The 19,750-nt window shown below is 44.3% G+C and overlaps 1 protein-coding gene across 2 annotated transcripts in view; it reads right to left on the bottom strand.

The window, feature by feature from the left end:
* Nucleotides 1-14,623, bottom strand: part of LOC126458600 (ankyrin repeat and fibronectin type-III domain-containing protein 1) — a 688,593-nt gene extending 673,970 nt beyond the window's left edge. For both annotated transcript variants that reach the window (XM_050095753.1, XM_050095754.1), the window contains exon 1: nucleotides 14,246-14,623. The gene's annotated coding sequence lies outside the window, so the exon portion shown is untranslated. The remainder of the gene's footprint in view (nucleotides 1-14,245) is intronic.
* Between the last annotated feature and the right edge of the window lie 5,127 nt (nucleotides 14,624-19,750).

Genomic DNA, 19,750 nt, shown 5'->3' with positions numbered 1-19,750 from the left:
TTTACAGATGGCGCCATTAGTTGGGTAACAAATAGCCTTCTTGTTTAGGGATTTAATTAACTTTGGGAACACATGTATAATGGCCTGAATCGCTGTTGCCATTTGACAGTGGAGATGGAAAAATAATGCCGCTAATTTAGCGTCCTTACGCAGCCTGAATGTAACAAGCGCCTGAGAGGTCGTGTTGCTCAGAAAGTACAGGAAGCACTCACAACACACACTCGTTGCGCTCATGTGGAAGATGCAGATGGTGGCTGTGTGAGGCTCTCCACTGTAATTAACTTCATATTTCACAGAGTTCGTTGGAAGCAACTTGCCCGAACCGGCGAAAACGTGCGGTCCTCTCTCGTGAAAATAACAGCACATTTTTCTATAGTTAAAGAAGCAGATTAATTCAAGAAATATTCAGCCGTGGTGCAAAATATAGAAAAAAAATGTATTTTTGGAAATTAAATTGCTGTCTAAAGTGTAGCAACTAGTACAATATTAATAACGATGGAAGGAAGATTACCGTTTAGCACACCGTCGATGACGAGGTAATTAGAGACAGAGCAGAATATCGGACTGTTTTGTTAAGGCTGGAATTACACTATCAGATTTTCTTAGACAAAGAAATGTCATCAAATATTCATCATAGTACCGAGCGAGGTGGCGCAGTGGTTAGCACACTGGACTCGCATTCGGGAGGACGACGGTTCAATCCCGTCTCCGGCCATCCTGATTTAGGTTTTCCGTGATTTCCCTAAATCGTTTCAGGCAAATGCCGGGATGGTTCCTTTAAAAGGGCACGGCCGATTTCCTTCCCAATCCTTCCCTCACCCGAGCTTGCGCTCCGTCTCTAATGACCTCGTTGTCGACGGGACGTTAAACACTAACCACCACCACCACCTATTCATCATAGTTTCTTTCACAAAGATATTTGACGTGGCACAAATAGGGATATTATACTGTCATCAAATTTCCTTTGATAAAGATCTTTGACGTCACGGTTTCTTCGGAGTGGCCGCCGGAAACTTATTACTGTGCTCTGAAGTTTCATGTAGCAGAGTTGCACCACATTTACATTTGGAAGAGGAGCAAAGGAAAAGAAAAAGGAGACATATTTGCGTGCAGCTCTGGGTTTCACGGTGAGATGATACAAGCATCCCACAAAATATGTTACGGTAGCTGCCACAAAATATGTTACGGTAGCTGCAAGTGGTGGACGAAAAATCGTATGAAAAGTTACTTGCGAATGGACGAGATTACATTTCAATATGTGTTCTAGAAAGTGGCTCTTCTTATTACGAAGCATAACGGTCGCCTCAGAAATGCTAAATCAGCAAAAGACAGATTTAACGAGACGCTGCGATTTCTTGCAAGAGGAGAAAGCTACTCTAGTTTACAGTATACCACTGGAATACAGCAGGGTACATTAATGAAAATAATAATACCAGAAACGTGTGAAGATATTTACAAAGCACTGAAGGAAGAATATGTGAAGCAAATAACTGTTTACCACATACTGCAGTCATTAAGAAATACTTTTACACTCCTGGAAATGGAAAAAAGAACACATTGACACCGGTGTGTCAGACCCACCATACTTGCTCCGGACACTGCGAGAGGGCTGTACAAGCAATGATCACACGCAAGGCACAGCGGACACACCAGGAACCGCGGTGTTGGCCGTCGAATGGCGCTAGCTGCGCAGCATTTGTGCACCGCCGCCGTCAGTGTCAGCCAGTTTGCCGTGCCATACGGAGCTCCATCGCAGTCTTTAACACTGGTAGCATGCCACGACAGCGTGGACGTGAACCGTATGTGCAGTTGACGGACTTTGAGCGAGGGCGTATAGTGGGCATGCGGGAGGCCGGGTGGAGGTACCGCCGAATTGCTCAACACGTGGGGCGTGAGGTCTCCACAGTACATCGATGTTGCCGCCAGTGGTCGGCGGAAGGTGCACGTGCCCGTCGACCTGGGACCGGACCGCAGCGACGCACGGATGCACGCCAAGACCGTAGGATCCTACGCAATGCCGTAGGGGACCGCACCGCCACTTCCCAGCAAATTAGGGACGCTGTTGCTCCTGGGGTATCGGCGAGGACCATTCGCAACCGTCTCCATGAAGCTGGGCTACGGTCCCGCACACCGTTAGGCCGTCTTCCGCTCACGCCCCAACATCGTGCAGTGGTGTCGCGACAGGCGTGAATGGAGGGACGAATGGAGACGTGTCGTCTTCAGCGATGAGAGTCGCTTCTGCCTTGGTGCCAATGATGGTCGTATGCGTGTTTGGCGCCGTGCAGGTGAGCGCCACAATCAGGACTGCATACGACCGAGGCACACAGGGCCAACACCCGGCATCATGGTGTCGGGAGCGATCTCCTACACTGGCCGTACACCACTGGTGATCGTCGAGGGGACACTGAATAGTGCACGGTACATCCAAACCGTCATCGAACCCATCGTTCTACCATTCCTAGACCGGCAAGGGAACTTGCTGTTCCAACAGGACAATGCACGTCCGCATGTATCCCGTGCCACCCAACGTGCTCTAGAAGGTGTAAGTCAACTACCCTGGCCAGCAAGATCTCCGGATCTGTCCCCCATTGAGCATGTTTGGGACTGGATGAAGCGTCGTCTCACGCGGTCTGCACGTCCAGCACGAACGCTGGTCCAACTGAGGCGCCAGGTGGAAATGGCATGGCAAGCCTTTCCACAGGACTACATCCAGCATCTCTACGATCGTCTCCATGGGAGAATAGCAGCCTGCATTGCTGCGAAAGGTGGATATACACTGTACTAGTGCCGACATTGTGCATGCTCTGTTGCCTGTGTCTATGTGCCTGTGGTTCTGTCAGTGTGATCATGTGATGTATCTGACCCCAGGAATGTGTCAATAAAGTTTCCCCTTCCTGGGACAATGAATTCACGGTGTTCTTATTTCAATTTCCAGGAGTGTATTTCTGTGAAAGCTGTAGAATTTCTCCTTTATATCCTCTGGGGTACATCCTGGCAGTACGTTATGGCTAATCGCCTCTACTTTTTTTTTTGTAGCTCTCGCTTCTTCTTATTCTATTTTTGTATCATCGCGAGTTACACAGTGCTTCATCTGCCTCGTACATTTCTATCAGTTTCGTCGGAGAAGAGAAGCACCATGTAAATTTCAAAGCCAAGGCGATAAACATTGAATGTCAGGCAGCATCGGCAATGCTAACGCTTCAAGCGTTTATATTTCTCCATGCATTAAACTAAAGACGAACGCTTTTTTTGATCAAATCTAAGGCGAGGCGCTTGATTTGGTCAAAGAAACTTTGTCCAAAGCTTAACTTTGACAAATTTCTTATTTCGCTATCAAATTTTATGTGACAAAGAAATTTCGTCAAAGAAAATTTAATAGTGTAATACGGCCTAAGGACGGCGAAGGTAATCGACCGCGCCCTTTCAAAGGAACCACCCCAGCATTTACCTGGAGAGAGGGGCGTAATCAAATGTTGAAATGGTTCAAATGGCTCTGAGGACTATGGGACATAACATCTGAGGTCATCAGTCCCCTAGGACTTAGAACTACTTAAACCTAACTAACCTAAGGACACCACACACACCCATGTCCGAGGCAGGATTTGAAGTTGCGACCGTAGCGGTCGCGCGATTTCAGACTGAAGCGCCTAGAACCGCTCGGCCACAACGGCCGGCTAGGCGAAATCACGGAAAACAAGATCTAGATAGCGAAAGACGGATTTGAACCGTGGTCATTCCGAATGCGAGCCCGTTGTGCTTATCACTCCACCACCCCTAGCCATGAGTACAACATTAGAACAGAAATACAAATACGGCAGGAAACTGCAACAACATGTTAATTTAAAATAAGCTGCTGAACAAAATTCTTAGTCCCACAAGACGGTTCATTTTAGCACCAGTATTTTACGAAGGACTTGAAACAATTACACAGTGTCCACGGTACATTTCGAGCAATGACCGAAACGGGACTCTACAGAAGGCCACAGAATATCGTCATTCCCCGTCATTCTGTACAGTTTCTCAAAGAATCGGGCCAAACTGCTAATAGTAATAAGTACCCTGCCCCATGGACGATGCATTCCCTGTGATGTAAATAAGTATCTGAAGAATTTCGGAAATTTGGAGTTGAATATAACGGATGACTTACACTGTTATACAACGGAATAAATAGCAGTTTCCGTAGCCGAGCTCGCAAACACACCGTTGTACGACGTTGCTCGACTAGGAGGTAGCCACTTCGAATCCAGGTTATGGAGCATTGCGTAATTTCAGGATTTTACGTATGTAAAAGCTAAGTTGTTGACTTGACTAGTGCCTTCCACGTAAGCCACGCACGGTCGTGGCGCACGGAACACTTGTCGGTGCTCCAACGCCATCCAGCGGGTGCCATGTCTTCCGCAGCGCAGACAGTTCGGCTTGACACTACAGCTCGAACCTTATGCCTGTCGGGTTTCTTGTCTACATTAAGTTCCTAATTGATGAAGCTTAAGCTTAAACTGCGGACACGCGACTGGTTCGTTAAAGTCAGTTGTACCTATGTACTCTACGGACTATTGTTTTGTTGTAATGCCCATCATAAGACTCTTGTAATATCTACAATATTTAAAAAGTTTTGTTTATTTTTCGTATCATTAGAGGATGGGATAATCCCGAAGCGCGTCATTATAACAAACAATAAAGAAATTCACAAAAAACAGTGAATGATTTTGAGCAACCTTACACTCTATTTCATAATTAAAGAATTTTCATTGACAGTATTTAGTCGGAAAGGGGTCAGAATGTGCTAGCTTGCATTTCCTGGGAACCTTTGTGCAAATGACCTTGTTCAAATACTCGGTTTCTCCGTAGTGTCACACGGAGTGACATAGTGTGACGCTGTTAATGGTGACTCACGCGCCAGCTGGGGACGTTAAACACGCCTACCCCCGGTGCTATCCGAGAGGAGTGGTGCTCGCACTAGCTTTCATCCTCTTTCTTCTCTCTCTAACAACATATAGGTGATATCAAACTAAGCACACACTCGTTACAGTACCTTACGAAGGACAGACAAACTTATGATACAGCAGTCACATTTCACAAAAGGAAGTGTCATTGTTCGCATCGCGAGAAATAGGCGGCTGAATTACCAGTGGTGGGCATGGTCTCTCACTAAAAAATATCATATCACTTTACTTTTGCAATGGAATCAGATTCTATTTCTTATACAGATTTCCTTTTGCAGACCACCGTTACCGTATGACGGTAGACTTGCATCTTTATTCGTCAGCTACATGAAGTGTTCGCAATTGCGAATGTGGACAATTATCAGGTGTATGGTGGAATGACGACAACCAAAATTTGTGCCAGACCGGACGTCGAATCCGGATCCCACGCTTATCGCGGGCAGGGGCCTTACCAGTAGGTTACTCGCGGCCTGCCAGTTTTGATTGTTGTCATTCCATTATGCTGTATTCGTTGTTGACATATGGAAGTTCGGATCTGGCCATGAGTGTGCTCGAATAGCCGACTGGTAGGCGCCCGCTCCCGATAAGTGGCGAGAAATCCAGTTCTGAGTCCCGGTCCAGGACAAATTTTCATCTTCGTTGATCTATTATGGACCGTGGGACAACGGGTGGCATGTATTTCTTGATGGAATAATTTACCAACAGCCCTATGTATTGTAGAAATTTATTTTATAAACTTCTTGTGTGCTACCAGTTTCGGCATTACATTGATGCCATCTTCAGGCCCCACAAGTCATAGTCGTAAAATCGCTATACACGAAAGGAGCCATATAACTGGATCCGTGTCGCCTGCCCACCAAGAGCTGTTGCACAACGATTTGATTCACGGATCCAGTTATATGGCTCCTTCCGTGTATAGCGATTTTACGACTATGCCGTGTGGGGCCTGAAGATGGCATCAATGTAATGCCGAAACTGGTTGCACATAAGAAGTTTATAAAATAAATGTCTACAATACATACGGTGCTGGTAAATTATTGCATCAAGAAAAACAAATTTTCATTGTCGTCATTCCATTATACAGGTGATGGTTGTCCATATTCGTAACTGCGAATACATATCATGTATTTCATAATGGCTGTAGTTGTCGCAGTGCCTGTTCCTTCGGACATGCATGCATGTTTAACGGAACTTGGCGTCGTATCTCTGAACAAACCAGGCACTGCAATATCGTATTGAGCATGTCATGTTAGATGTTAAGCAGCATGTTCAGGAACTAATAAAGTATCAATCGATTTCTAGACAGTAGCGGAATTCCTGTTTGTTTACTTCAAGCGTAAATACAGAAAAGGAGAAGAACATGACGTTTTCTGGTACGCTTATTGCGTCCCAGCCAAGACAGTGCACCAAGCTGTTGACAGTCGGAGAGGAAGTATCGCTGTGCAGAAATTACAAAACCTAGTACGGCAAGGAAAGCGTTTTTGAACAAGAGAAATTTGTTAACATCGAGTACAGATTTTAGTATCAGGAAACCTTTTCTGAAAGTATTTGTATAGATTGTAGCCATGTATGGAAGAGAAACGTGGACGATAACTAGTTTAGACAAAAAGAGAATAGAAGCTTTCGAAATGTGGTGCTACAGAAGAATGCTGAAGATGTAGATGGGTCGATCACGTAGGTAATGAGGAGGTACGGTACGGAATAGAATTGGGGAGAAGAGGAATTTGTGGTACAACTTGACTAGAAGAAGGAATAGGTTGGTAGGACATATTCTGAGGCATCAAGGGATCACCAATTTAGTATTGGAGGGCAGCGTGGAGGGTAAAAATCGTAGAGGGAGACCAAGAGATGAATACTAAGCAGATTCAGAAGGATGTAGGTTGCAGTAGTTATTCGGAGATGAAGAGGCTTACACAGGACAGAGTAGCTTGGAGGGCTGCATCAAACCAGTGTCTGGACTGAAGACCACAACAACAACAACAACAACAACAACAACAGTATGGGCTTGGGTGATGGAGCACCACGTGCTGGAAATATTTTCAGATTTCGAAGTCACAAAGAACACGATATACATTTGCACCTTCTATGATTAGATGGTCACGCTGTCATAGTCTAACTGTGAACTACCTCGCAAGAGAAGCACTGGGATGCTCAGTTTGTAAGTATTCCTCGTACAATTAAAAACGATTTATACATGAAGGGTGTGACGGAACAGAAGACATTTCAGCAGCAGAAAGGTAAATACTTACACTCTGTAAATCCATCTTTGTACGGAATGATTGAGAGACTTCGGCTGTTCAGTGTAAAATTTCGAATGTAATTTATTTTTGCGACTTGTTTCCGCGTTCCACTTCACTGTCTTCTCTCCCACAGACTGACGTGTAGGAAGAATCCAATCTCAGTTGATGAACGAAGGGATCATGTTGTTGAAAGAGAGGTCTACGGACACCAGCTATTGAAGACTGACCCTTATTTCGATTGCACATGACGCTGAATTCTTCCTAAACGTTGGACAGGGGGCCTGAAGATGGCGTAGTGAAACGCCGAAACATTCGAAATATAGACAGATGAAGGTGTTTTTGATTTTACATTTTATTTTGCTAAACGTGTAGGTAGTATACATCCAACGTGATTTTAAACCTTAGTTTAAGATCAGACTCTGAAAACATTAAACCACGTCACAGTTCGAGTGAGGACGGGGTACTGATGTTATCTATATGTGCAGCTATCCTCTGCCAAGCCACCTAGCGGAAGATCATTCGGTACCACTTTCATTCCCTCCCTTTACTGTGTCACTCGCGAAAGATTCATGGAAGGACGACTGTCCGTAAGCCTACCTAAGTTTTTGATTTTCTCTCGGAATTTGAGTAGTACAATTCTCCGTGACCCACAAAATGACTCATGTAACGTTCGCCACCGGAATTACGGAGCTTCTTCGTAATGCTCTCGTGTCGACCACAAGACCTCGTGACGATATGTGCCGCTTTTCGTTGGACGTTCTCTATCTTTTCTACACCACTGGCCATTAAAATAGCTACACCACGAAGATGACGTGCTACAGACGCGAAATTTAACCGACAGGAAGAAGATGTTGTGATATGCAAATGATTAGCTTTTCAGAGCATTCACATAAGTTTGGCGCCGGTTGAGACACCTACAACGTGCTGACATGAGGAACGTTTCCAACCGATTTCTCGTACACAAACAGCAGCTGACCGGCGTTGCCTGGTGACACGTTGTTGTGATGCCTCGTGTATCTTATCCGCATGGCTGTAACGGATCGTGCAGCCACGTCTCGATCCTTGAGTCAACAGATGGGGACGTTTGCAAGACAACAACCATCTGCACGAACAGTTCGACGACGTTTGCAGCAGCATTCACTATCAGCTCTGAGACCATGGCTGCGTTACCCTTGACGCTGCATCACAGACAGGAGCGCCTGCGATGGTGTACTCATCGACGAACCTGGGTGCACGAATGGCTCTACCCTTCATTCGATCCCTGCGAATCCCTACATTTCAGCGGGATAACGCACGATCGCATGTTGCTGGTCCTGTACGGGCCTTTCTGGATATAGAAAATGTTCGACTGCTGCCCTGGCCAGCACATTCTCCAGATCTCTCACCAACTGAAAACTTCTGGTCAATGGTGGCCTAGCAACTGCCTCATTACAATACGCCAGTCACTACTCTTGATGAAGTGTGGTATCGTGTTGAAGCTGCATGGGCAGCTGTACCTGTACACTCCATCCAAGCTCTGTTTGACTCAATGCCCCGGCGTATCAAGGCCGTCATTACGGCCAGAGGTTGTTGTTCTGGGTACTGATTTCTCAGGATGAAAATGTAATCACATGTTAGTTGTAGTATAATATATTTGTCCAATGAATACCCGTTTATCATCTGTATTTCTTCTTGATGTAGCAATTTTAATGGTCAGTAGTGTATTAGTCCGGCCTGGTCACACAGCTAAGCAGTACTCAGGAGTAGGTCGAACGGGTATCTGTGAGCCATTTCTTTCGTCGATGAATTACGTTTCCCGAAAAATCTTAACCTAGCAGCTGCTTTTTCAGTAATTACTCTTTAGGCCACTTGAGGAGGTAACTCACAAATATTTTACATTAGCTACCGTTGAGAGTGAATTATTGCCAATAGCATAATGTTACAGTAATGGATCTCTTTGTCTATTTATTTATAATACGTTATGTTTATTCACATTCGGGGTCAACTTCCTGTTCCGATGTTCGATCCTGCACAGGTATTCTTCAGGTTCGCCAGTCTTCCTATCGACAACAGATCATCTACGAAAAGCCTCACTAAGCTTCTGACTTTAACCACTGGTACATTTATACATACTGTAAACAATAAGGACCGTATAACCATTAATTACTATACACTCAAAATTAGGCTATCTGGTTAGTTTATACAAAATAGAAGTTCGTAAAAGATAACACGGAACTGAATCACGTAAAGTGGCTGCCCGCGGTGAGCGTGACTTATTTCAAAAGGGTCAATTTACTTCATCCCTATTTTTGACCAGAAAAATACCCAATAGTGTGCAAATTCTTAAAAAGGATTACAGGTATTTAACATTAATAAACGGAGGCAAATATTACTAGGGAAGCGAGCGAGTGCTGTTTGCGAATCTGAGTCAAGGGACATGAGAGTAATCACGACCTCTATATGAGAGCCAAACGATCAGATAACACCAACACATGTGACTACGTCATCGGCAAACGTCAGCTGCTTATTTCAACACCCGACATATACCACAGACACAAGACAGATTTCCACGCCATTAACTTTAGCATGGATACTGTGTTAAAAAATGAGGTAGTGTGGTGAACACTTCTCTGACTGTTTTAATAGAACAAACCGGTGATGCTAACGTCAACATTGATGGAGCTACTTCTTGTTTAGCCCTTCGTTTCCTGACATAAGAAAAAATTTACTTTTTAACATTTTCTTTGCAGAATTTATGCTATTGTGGCCTCAAATGACGGTGGGATTTTTTGTAAAATTTTATTTTATTTTTCACAACTTTTTCTCTCCTGGTACTTAGAACTACCGTCAGACTCCATGTACAGAATCACAACATGCGCAGAAAAATGCTCCAATTTTTATCACTTGTACCTTATTCCACATAAATATTAAATATTTTTACATTAGAAAATTAATTAACCGAAATATGATATTTCTGAATTTTTTTTAAAATTTCGCATACATTTATTCTAGAGCAACTTCACAATACATAGTAACTTAGCTATACATTTTTGACAGTATATACATATCACATATTTAGTGTTAGCGATACCTCATGAAATTGTAGGAAACAGTTCTTTTTCTCATTGCAGCACAAATACACTTTACATGTACTACATTGTGAATGTGGTCTCGACTGAATTTTATTTTTCGCACACATTTCGCATCGTCCTCTTTTACAACTGAACACTACAAAATGGTTTCCTCGGTTGCCAAGACGTACATCTTTCGGAACAGAAAAGTTATCCTTCCTTCTCTTTGGGAGGGTTATTTCATCTTTACCAGAGTTCCTCTTTTTGAGATTTGGCACTTGCTGTTCATTCATTAGCCCTAGTGCCACAGCACACCTGAATTCCAGCAGTGGCAGTGCCACATGTAGATAACTGAAAATGACGTAAGGATTGACAAAAGCAATTTCTATTGCTCCCCAGAAGAGACGGTGCCACCATTTCTTTGATCGCTTGTCAAGACCATAAGTTGAATGTAATCTGTCTGCATGATCCACACCACCCATGTTTTCATTGTAATCACATACAATAACTGGACATGGTATAGTCCAACTAGTTCCATCTTTCTGTTTTCTTGTCACTACGCTCTGTTCAATGCCATGGAAGTTTGACGCAAAATATACTACTTTATTTTCCTTCCACTGAAATACTGTTAGGCCTAAAGATGACTCTCTGTGATTTGATTTAGACATTTTTCTTTAGGTAAATTCCCTGGCAAACCTTTCCTGTTTGTTCTAATTGTTCCACAGGCAAATGTATTTACCGATTTCTGTGTGAGAAAAAGTGGACAGAACAACTAGTGAGAGGTAACGCATTGTTGCTACAATAAAGTGTTCGCACAACCTGACGGTACTAATAAGTCCGCTTTATATTTTCCACTTTATCTCATTCACTTGTAACGTAATGCTTCAAACTATTATAAAAAAACAAAGAAGGTAAGTACGTACAATGGAAAACTCAACGGAAGTTTCAATAAATTGCGCATAAATTCAGGCAACACCATGGAAACAAGCACATACAATCTTCTGTTTTCACAGCAGCGCGCGAAAAACAGTTCTGACCGCCAGAGAGGTCTATGTATTGCACAATAACATCTATGCAACAGTAGAGCAGAGTTACTGTTACGTACCGACAGGCTCTCAGATCACGAAACTGCACCACGAGAAAATAATTAGAGTCAAAACTTACTGGTACTTTTAAGTACCGTCAGGCAACAAAGGGTTAACGTTACTCCTTCAAACTATCATTTGACTTAAAAACTGTAAATGACGGACGTTCTATGTGTGTCAAACAGGGCACCCCATTGTATAATGTGGTGATTTCAAACGTGAATCACGTAAAACATGTGAAGGGCTTATTTCAATAGTGGTACAAGTCCATTACCTCCACTTTTCTGTCTATAATGCTTCTGACATTAATGGTCCAAACAAACAGAAAGAAAGGTTCATCTCTAGCAAGAAGCTATATGCTTGAATATTTCTGATATCTCAACTGCAGATTTTTCAGCGCTCATTTAACTTTAGGCCTCTGTATCTCAGAATGAACAAAAGTGGACTTTTACCACAATTGACATAAGCCCTTCATATCACTGTATACCGTATCTAGCTGTATGTTGTGCTGGCTGTATGCAATACCTCGAAACGCCTGTTAAAATGTAAATACTGCTGAATAACGAGTGATTAGATATTGTCAGTGACATTCTTAATGTATTACAGAGTCTGTCTACTTCCCTGGTAACTCCTCTTCATAGTACGTTCCATGTATCAAGATGTTTTGCACACTAAATATTATTTTACTCAAAATAAACTACTGTGTGAAGTCTCCAGGTGATTAACCATTTACAAAGAAAATTATATCCTGCAATAATTATATTTATAATTGGTTGACAAATATTTTCGATTGCCACTCGATCAATATTATGCAAAAACGTGCACGGGATCTGAGAGAAAAGGTGGGTGGGTGGAGCAAGAAATCGACTAATAGTAGTTTCGCTCAAGATTGATATGTTTGTGGGTAGAGAAAACAAAGTACAATTTCTAACACAATGAAAACTTGTCGTTATTAACCACCAAACATACTACTGCTATATCACCTTGCAATCGGTGTCTTCTAACATAATGCACGTCGCAGACATAGTGTACTTCGTATGAGACTTGTACATATTATTTTGCAATTAGGTATGTAGCATCCAGATAAATGAGTATAATTCCTTTATTCACATATTTCGTAGTTTTTGACTCTGGCTGTTAAGCACTAGGAAAAAGAAACGTATCATGAACGGGAGGCATAATTTAAAACCTGGAGCCATCTGACATTTTCAGCTGCAAAGAGAGTAGCAGCTAACGACAGAATAGTTTTGAGATTTCATGTAAATAGCGTTGGGCACTCTTCATACTACCCACTATCCATTAGATGTTCTGACTTCCCTCAAACATACACTTGTGTGGTAATGTGGCGATGCAGAATGTGAGTACAGTTCGCTATCATCACAATCTTCTTTCCTGAGAGAGGTGGTTCAAATGGCTCTGAGCACTATGGGACTCAACTGCTGAGGTCATTAGTCCCCTAGAACTTAGAACTAGTTAAACCTAACTAACCTAAGGACATCACAAACATCCATGCCCGAGGCAGGATTCGAACCTGCGACCGTAGCGGTCTTGCGGTTCCAGACTGCAGCGCCTTTAACCGCTCGGCCACTTCGGCCGGCAGAGAGGTGGGGGGAAGTGACAGTTGCCCTACGCTACCTCTCTTTGGGTACGCCCTTTCACTTGTGTTGTTTCCACACTTTGTCCTGTATTACAGAGAGGCATGTAGGACGTCTTTCATGAAGTCACCTGCGTCAAGAAGAGATGAGAGATTTGACACGTGCGAATAACAGACGCTGTTAACACTACACTATGTACGTTGCCGCCGCGCACCGAAGTACATCAGTCACTGCACATTGCCTACAATTATGACGATCTACAGCGAGTATCGTATTTCCAAAACGCACACTGGCGTCTCGTAATATCTGCAGCTCATGTCTGACTGGAAAAATATCGAATAGTCGAATAAGCATGCTGTGAATGCACGACTAACGATACAAAATAATCCGGTTGTTGTGCAGGGGAGCATCGATTATCGTTTTATTTGAAGGCTTTGTTTTGTGTGTATGCAACTAATTTTGAGGAGACTGGTACAGTAAGAAATATGCATAATTTAATATGTCTAATCTGCAGAGGGTATTGCTTCTTCTGGGGAAAGAATATTTTATATTTAATCTCATTTGATCTTGCTTATAGCCCAGTAAAAATGATGCCTTTCTATTCTTTGTGCATTTGCTCTCATAAAATAATTTCTACATTACAAATTGTTTGTAGACATAAATGTATTGTGCAGCGTTTATCGAATTCGAAACGAGAACGATTTCGGCCTGTGAGTAGTATCGGAATATGCCGCGTAATTTCAAAGTTGTTGGAGACGCGGATTCGCTTAATCTTGATACAAAGGAAACCGAGCGCTGCAACATACTGGAAGCAAAAAGACTCACTGCTTTCCTCTGTGTAGGAACCACCTGTCTTGCCGGTATCCCCTTCTGAGCAGTCAGCAGGTCCCACACAGTGGGAGCCCTGTTTCCTTTAAGCTTCCCTCCCTTTTCCAGCTGCTTCCCACCTGCGCATCCGACTGACAGCGAGCAGTGGGGCATACCGCCGGCGAGTGTTGGCAACCCTGCGCGGCAGTTTAACTTTTGTTTGTCACACCTGTGCGCCGCAGCTCCAGTGTTTTCCACTCCGCGTTTCAAATCTGCTCTGCTCTACATGACCACATGCACAACATACAAGGCCAACGAAACAAGTACCAGCTGCCAACTCACATATTCAGCACCAAAACAGCTCACACAGTAGACTACCTGCGCCTGCAGCGGTGAACATGCAACGTCCTAGCTTTTCGCCAAGACACTGTTCGCATGTGAATCAAAACTTACAAAATAAAATGATAATCGGGTACGCGACGAGTGCCGTCAGCCATACACGATATTTCAAATGGGTGAACTTACCTTGATGCAGAAGTTCCAGAGAAGCCTCTTTACAGAGTGCAGTATGCAATCACATTTTTGACAGTGCACTTTGTGTGGGAATACTCCAGATTTAGAAGTATAGAAGGGAGGAAGTCATGCGTGGAATTACCACACTATCTTCAACATTGGTTACGATCAACACGCACTTCTGTTTGTATTTCACAGAACACTTTGCAGTTACACATGTTTGCGCTGGTCGGTATCACTCGTTTGTCTTCGGCAGATCGACGCTGTCAATCGGGCTCCGAAGCTGTGTGACCCCGCGACTGTCGGGATAAGAATTAAGCCGTCCCGTACACACACACAACATACATACACAGACACGGATAATATGCAACTCGACGGAGGTGGCCACCGGAGGCGGTCAACTGGCTGGCGCGCGTCGGTTCGCCTTCATTGTCCCCTCCCTCCCTCCCGCGCTCGCGTTCCCCCCTCCCTCACCCCCCCCCCCCCCACCCCCACCACCTTGGTGAGGAATCCGGTCTCCCCACTACACCGGCAGACACCCGTCAGCCAGGGCCCCTGCCGCTTGTTTCGTCTGTCTGCAGACGGGTCCCGCCGACCCTCCAATTACAGACCTGGCAGGTAGATGGGATCTTAGCGAGACTGTTTTGTCTGGATCAGGTATGATGCCGGTGCAAAAATACAGACCGTTACCTACGCTATAAGACGACGCGAGTGACCGACCTTGACAGTGAACTTCACTTGTGCTCCGTTCGAACCTGAAGCACCACACGGTGAACCAGTCACTTCCTGGGACTAAATCTTATCTCCGTCAACGTCGAGCAAGGTCGAAGAGCCGAGGCGAGTAACATCTGCCACAATTTTTACGGACAAGACGGCCACCCGACTGGCCCGTGAGAAGAGTGACCGAGGAGAAAGAAAGAGAGAGAGAGAGAGAGAGAGAGAGAGAGGGAGCTAATACCGGTTTGGGTGGCAGAGGCTGCAGCCGCCAGCGCCTATCTGTGAAGAATGTAGCCTCGAGCCGGGTTCAGTTTGTGTCCCGACGTCCACGTGAGGAACGCCCAAGGTTCCTCAAAGTTTAAAGACCTCTCGGCAGCTGGAGACAGAATATGTAACAGTTCACGAAAGTCGTTGTCACGGAATGAGGCAGGATGAAGGTCAGTAACCGGAATAGGACCACACAAATCGACAACCTGCTGAACTGTGTGCATATGCTTGGATATGATGACTGCTTATTAAATGTATAGCCTTCGACCAACGTTAAACTTATCATTCATCGAGGAGATTTCGTTCTTTTTACAGTTACTAGGGAAAATACAGACATTCACTTCTGTATAACGAGTAATCATACCGACCATTAATGTAGCTCATGAACATAAGTCAACAAAGGGGACTGAATGCTCCAAATTTTTGCGTGTACGGACTATTGGAAACTTGAACTGGAGGCTGCACATTACTCAGCTGCTCATATAATTAAGTTCAACAATTTTGTAATTCGTGTAACTGCTAGTCCTGCAGACAAACCAGTCAGACTCCTATAATGTTTTGCACATTTCCACTTAGACTGAAGGTAGTGAAATTCGTCATAAATAATCATCACAATCTGGGAAGAATACAAATTTCCATTCACACAACACACGAAGGAAAAAAAAATTATCCTCATTACCCGTTATTAAACCTGTCAGTGGCTCAAAAGAGTCTTCAATATCAATCAATAAAATTTTTTGTTCATTTGTCCCGTGACATAATAAAATGTCTGACAGCAAAGCAAGTTTTGAAACTAACCTAGAATCATTTACTCTGGACAACAACTTCTATGCCACAGACATATTCTGATTTACAAACTACTAGATTGTTTCATTAATGTTATAAATAATCGTGTATAAATATCCTGTAAACTGTCTCGTTCCACATCATTTAGATAAATAAAATCTTTCAAATTATTTATGGGACTAACTAGTCTAAAACTTTTGGCGATTGAAAGCTGATGCACGCGTGAGATGATTCGTCAGATAATTCAGACTGCAGCCAGACACATCGACTGACATTATCTTGCGATCTGATCTACACTCTGTGATCAAAAGTATCCGGACACTTGGCGAAAAATGACTTACAAGTTCGTGGCGCCCTGCATAGGTAATGCTGGAATTCAGTATGGTGTTGGCACACCCGTAGCCTTAATGACAGCTTCCACTCTCGCAGGTGTACGTTCAATCAGGTGCTGGAAGGTTTCTTGGGGAATGGCTGCCCGTTCTTCAAGGAGTGCTGCCCTGAGGAGAGGTATCGATGTCGGTCGGTGACGCCTGGTACGAAATCGCCGTTCCAAAACATCCGAAAGGCCTTCTATCGGATTCAAGTCAGGACTCTGTGCAGGCCAGTCCATTACAGGTTATTGTCATGTAACCATTCCGCCACAGGCCGTGCATTATGAACAGGTGCTCGATCGTGTTGAAAGTTGCAATCGCCATTCCCGAATTGCTCTTCAACAGTGAGAAGCAAGAAGGTGCTTAAAACATCAATGTAGGCTTGTGCTGTGTTAGTGCCACGCGAAAAAACTATGGGTGCAAGATCCCTCCATGAGAAACACGACCACACCATAACACCACCGCCTCAGAATTTTACTGTGGGCACTACACGCACCGGCAGATGACGTTCATCGGGCATTCACCACACCAACATCCTGCCATTTCATTAACATTGCAAGATCACAGGTTTAGGTGAGAAAGAGATAAGTTATTGTAAATGTGGATGCTGGTACATTAATAATCGTTGTAACCGCCATAATGTTGAATGCAAGCACGGAAACTTGCTTGCAGTGTGTTGTACAGGTGGAATTCCATGCCTGTTCTACTTGGTCGGTTAATGCAAAATGGTCAAACCTGATTGTGGGATGATGCTAGAGTTGTCCCATGTGTGCTCGATTGCAGACAGTTCTGGTGATCGAGCAGGCCAAGGCAACAAGTCGTCATTTTGTGCTTTCTACTCCATGCACAGCCATTGTCGGTCAGTTTGGCTTTAGCTCTGAAGATAAGATGATCATGTGATGATCGAAACCGGCCATCTTGCAATAAATGTGTCTTGTGATCTAGACTGCTGTAATTATTTTCAGAAATTATACACTACTGGTCATTAAAATTGCTACACGACGAAGATGACGTGCTACAGACGCGAAATTTAACCGACAGGAAGATGCTGTGATATGCAGATGATTAGCTTTTCAGAGCATTCACACAAGGTTGGCGCCGGTGGCGACACCTACAAGGTGCTGACATGAGGAAAGTTTCCAACCGATTTCTCGTACACAAACAGCAGCTGACCGGCGTTGCCTGGTGAAACGTTGTTGTCATGCCTCGTGTAAGGAGGAGAAATGCGTACCATCACGTTTCCGACTTTGATAAAGGTCGGATTGTAGCCTATCGCGATTGCGATTTGTCGTATCGCGACATTGCTGCTCGCGTTGCTCGAGATCCAATGACTGTTAGCAGAATATGGAATCGGTGGGTTTAGGAGGGTAATACGGAACGCCGTGCTGGATCCCAACGGCCTCTTATCACTAACAGTCGAGATGACAGGCATTTTATCCGCTTGGCTGTAGCGGATTGTGCAGCCACGTCTCGATCCCTGAGCCAACAGATGGGGACGTTTGCAAGACAACAACCATCTGCACGAACAGTTCGACGACGTTTGCAGCAGCATGGACTATCAACTCCGAGACCATGGCTGCGGTTACCCTTGACGCTGCATCACAGACAGGAGCGCCTGCGATGGTGTACTCAACGACGAACCTGGGTGCACGACTGGCAAAACGTCATTTTTTCGGATGAATCCAGGTTCTGTTTACAGCGTCATGATGGTGGCATCCGTGTTTGGCGACATCTCAGTGAACGCATATTGGAAGCGTGTATTCGTCATCGCCATACTGGCGTATCACCTTGCGTGGGCGGTATGGGGTGCCATTGGTTACACGTCTCGGTCACCTCTTGTTGGTATTGACGGCACTTTGGACAGTGGACGTAACATTTCGGATGTGTTACGACCCATGGGTCTACCCTTCATTCGACCCCTGCGAAACCTTACATTTCAGCAGGATAATGCACGACCGCATGTTGCAGGTCCTGTACGTGCCTTTCTGGATATAGAAAATGTTCGACTGCTGCCCTCGCAAGCACATTCTCTAGATATGTCATCAATTGAAAACGTCTGGTCAATGGTGGCCGAGCAACTGGTTCGTCACAATACTCTTGATGAACTGTGGTATCGTGTTGAAGCTTCATGGGCAGCTGTACCTGTACACTCCATCTAAGCTCTGTTTCACTCAATGCCCAGGCGTATCAAGGCCATTATTACGGCTAGAAGTGGTTGTTGCGGGTACTGATTTCTCAGGATCTATGCACCCAAATTGCGTGAATCGCATGTCAGTTCTAGTATAATATATTTTTCCCATGAATACCCGTTTATCATCTGCATTTCTTCTTGCTGTCGCAATTTGAATGGCCAGTAGTGTATTTAATTATATTTCCATCGCTGATGTCTCCAATAATGTTTTCAAAAATACTACGTCGACACACTATAGAGCAGATCGGGTTATAACAGTGGTGTGTGTGCGTGCGTTGTTCTGTTGGAAAACTCCCCCTGGAATGCCTTTCATGAATGGCTGCACAATAAGTTGAATCACCAGACTGACATATAAATTTGCAGCCAGGGTGCGTGGAATAACCATGAGGGTGCTTCTGCTGTCATAAGAATTTGCACCACAGACCATACTTCCAGGTGTAGGTCCCGTGTGTCTAATACACAGACCAGGTGGCCATTACCGGCACCGAGGCAGAACCAGCACAACAGACCTCCACCCTGCTCTCTAAGCGGTGGTGTGGGGTCAGTGGAATGCATGTTACAGGATGTTCGACTCGGAGTGTCCTTGAAGTAACCGAATTGTAACAGGTCGTTGTGTCACAGTGGTAGCAACTGCTGCTCAAATTGAACAGACGTCTGAAGATGAACCTATGGGTTTGAAACCGGTAACGGCGCTGTTTGTCTAAACAAATAGCATTATCAAAAGTGGCTGCTCGTTGTTTTCTTCTTTGCAAGAAACAACCTGTATTTTGGTCACAGCCACGGTCTCAAAATGTCGGTTTTCAAAGAAATAGCAAGTGCTAATACACAAGAGCGTACTGTTAGTTACTCCATATCATAAATTTGGTTAAATTCAATGACAAGAACATGAACACTGTAACTGAAAACAGTTTATATAGTAGACAGCAGTTTCTTGAGGTACATTACCATTATGTAGTACATCCGAAAACACAACAGTCAGCATGATGAGATTAATATTTACAAAATTGACGGTTGGCGCTTCCTTCTCCAGAGATCTACAGATGTCCGAAAGAATATCAAGACAACTCAAGCACATTGGAAGTTGCGGCCGGTATTGGATGCGAGCTCGGATGGCCTACAAAGCTCAGGCGGGTGCTTGCGATAAGCAGAATATGCGGGTTCGAATCTCAGAGCTAGCGGGCTGGC

The sequence above is a fragment of the Schistocerca serialis genome, chromosome 2 (genome assembly GCF_023864345.2).
Source record: "Schistocerca serialis cubense isolate TAMUIC-IGC-003099 chromosome 2, iqSchSeri2.2, whole genome shotgun sequence".
In the NCBI taxonomy this organism is placed as follows: domain Eukaryota; kingdom Metazoa; phylum Arthropoda; class Insecta; order Orthoptera; family Acrididae; genus Schistocerca; species Schistocerca serialis.
The sequence above is the reverse complement of the archived record's forward strand: the minus strand, read 5'-3'. Positions and strand labels throughout refer to the sequence as shown.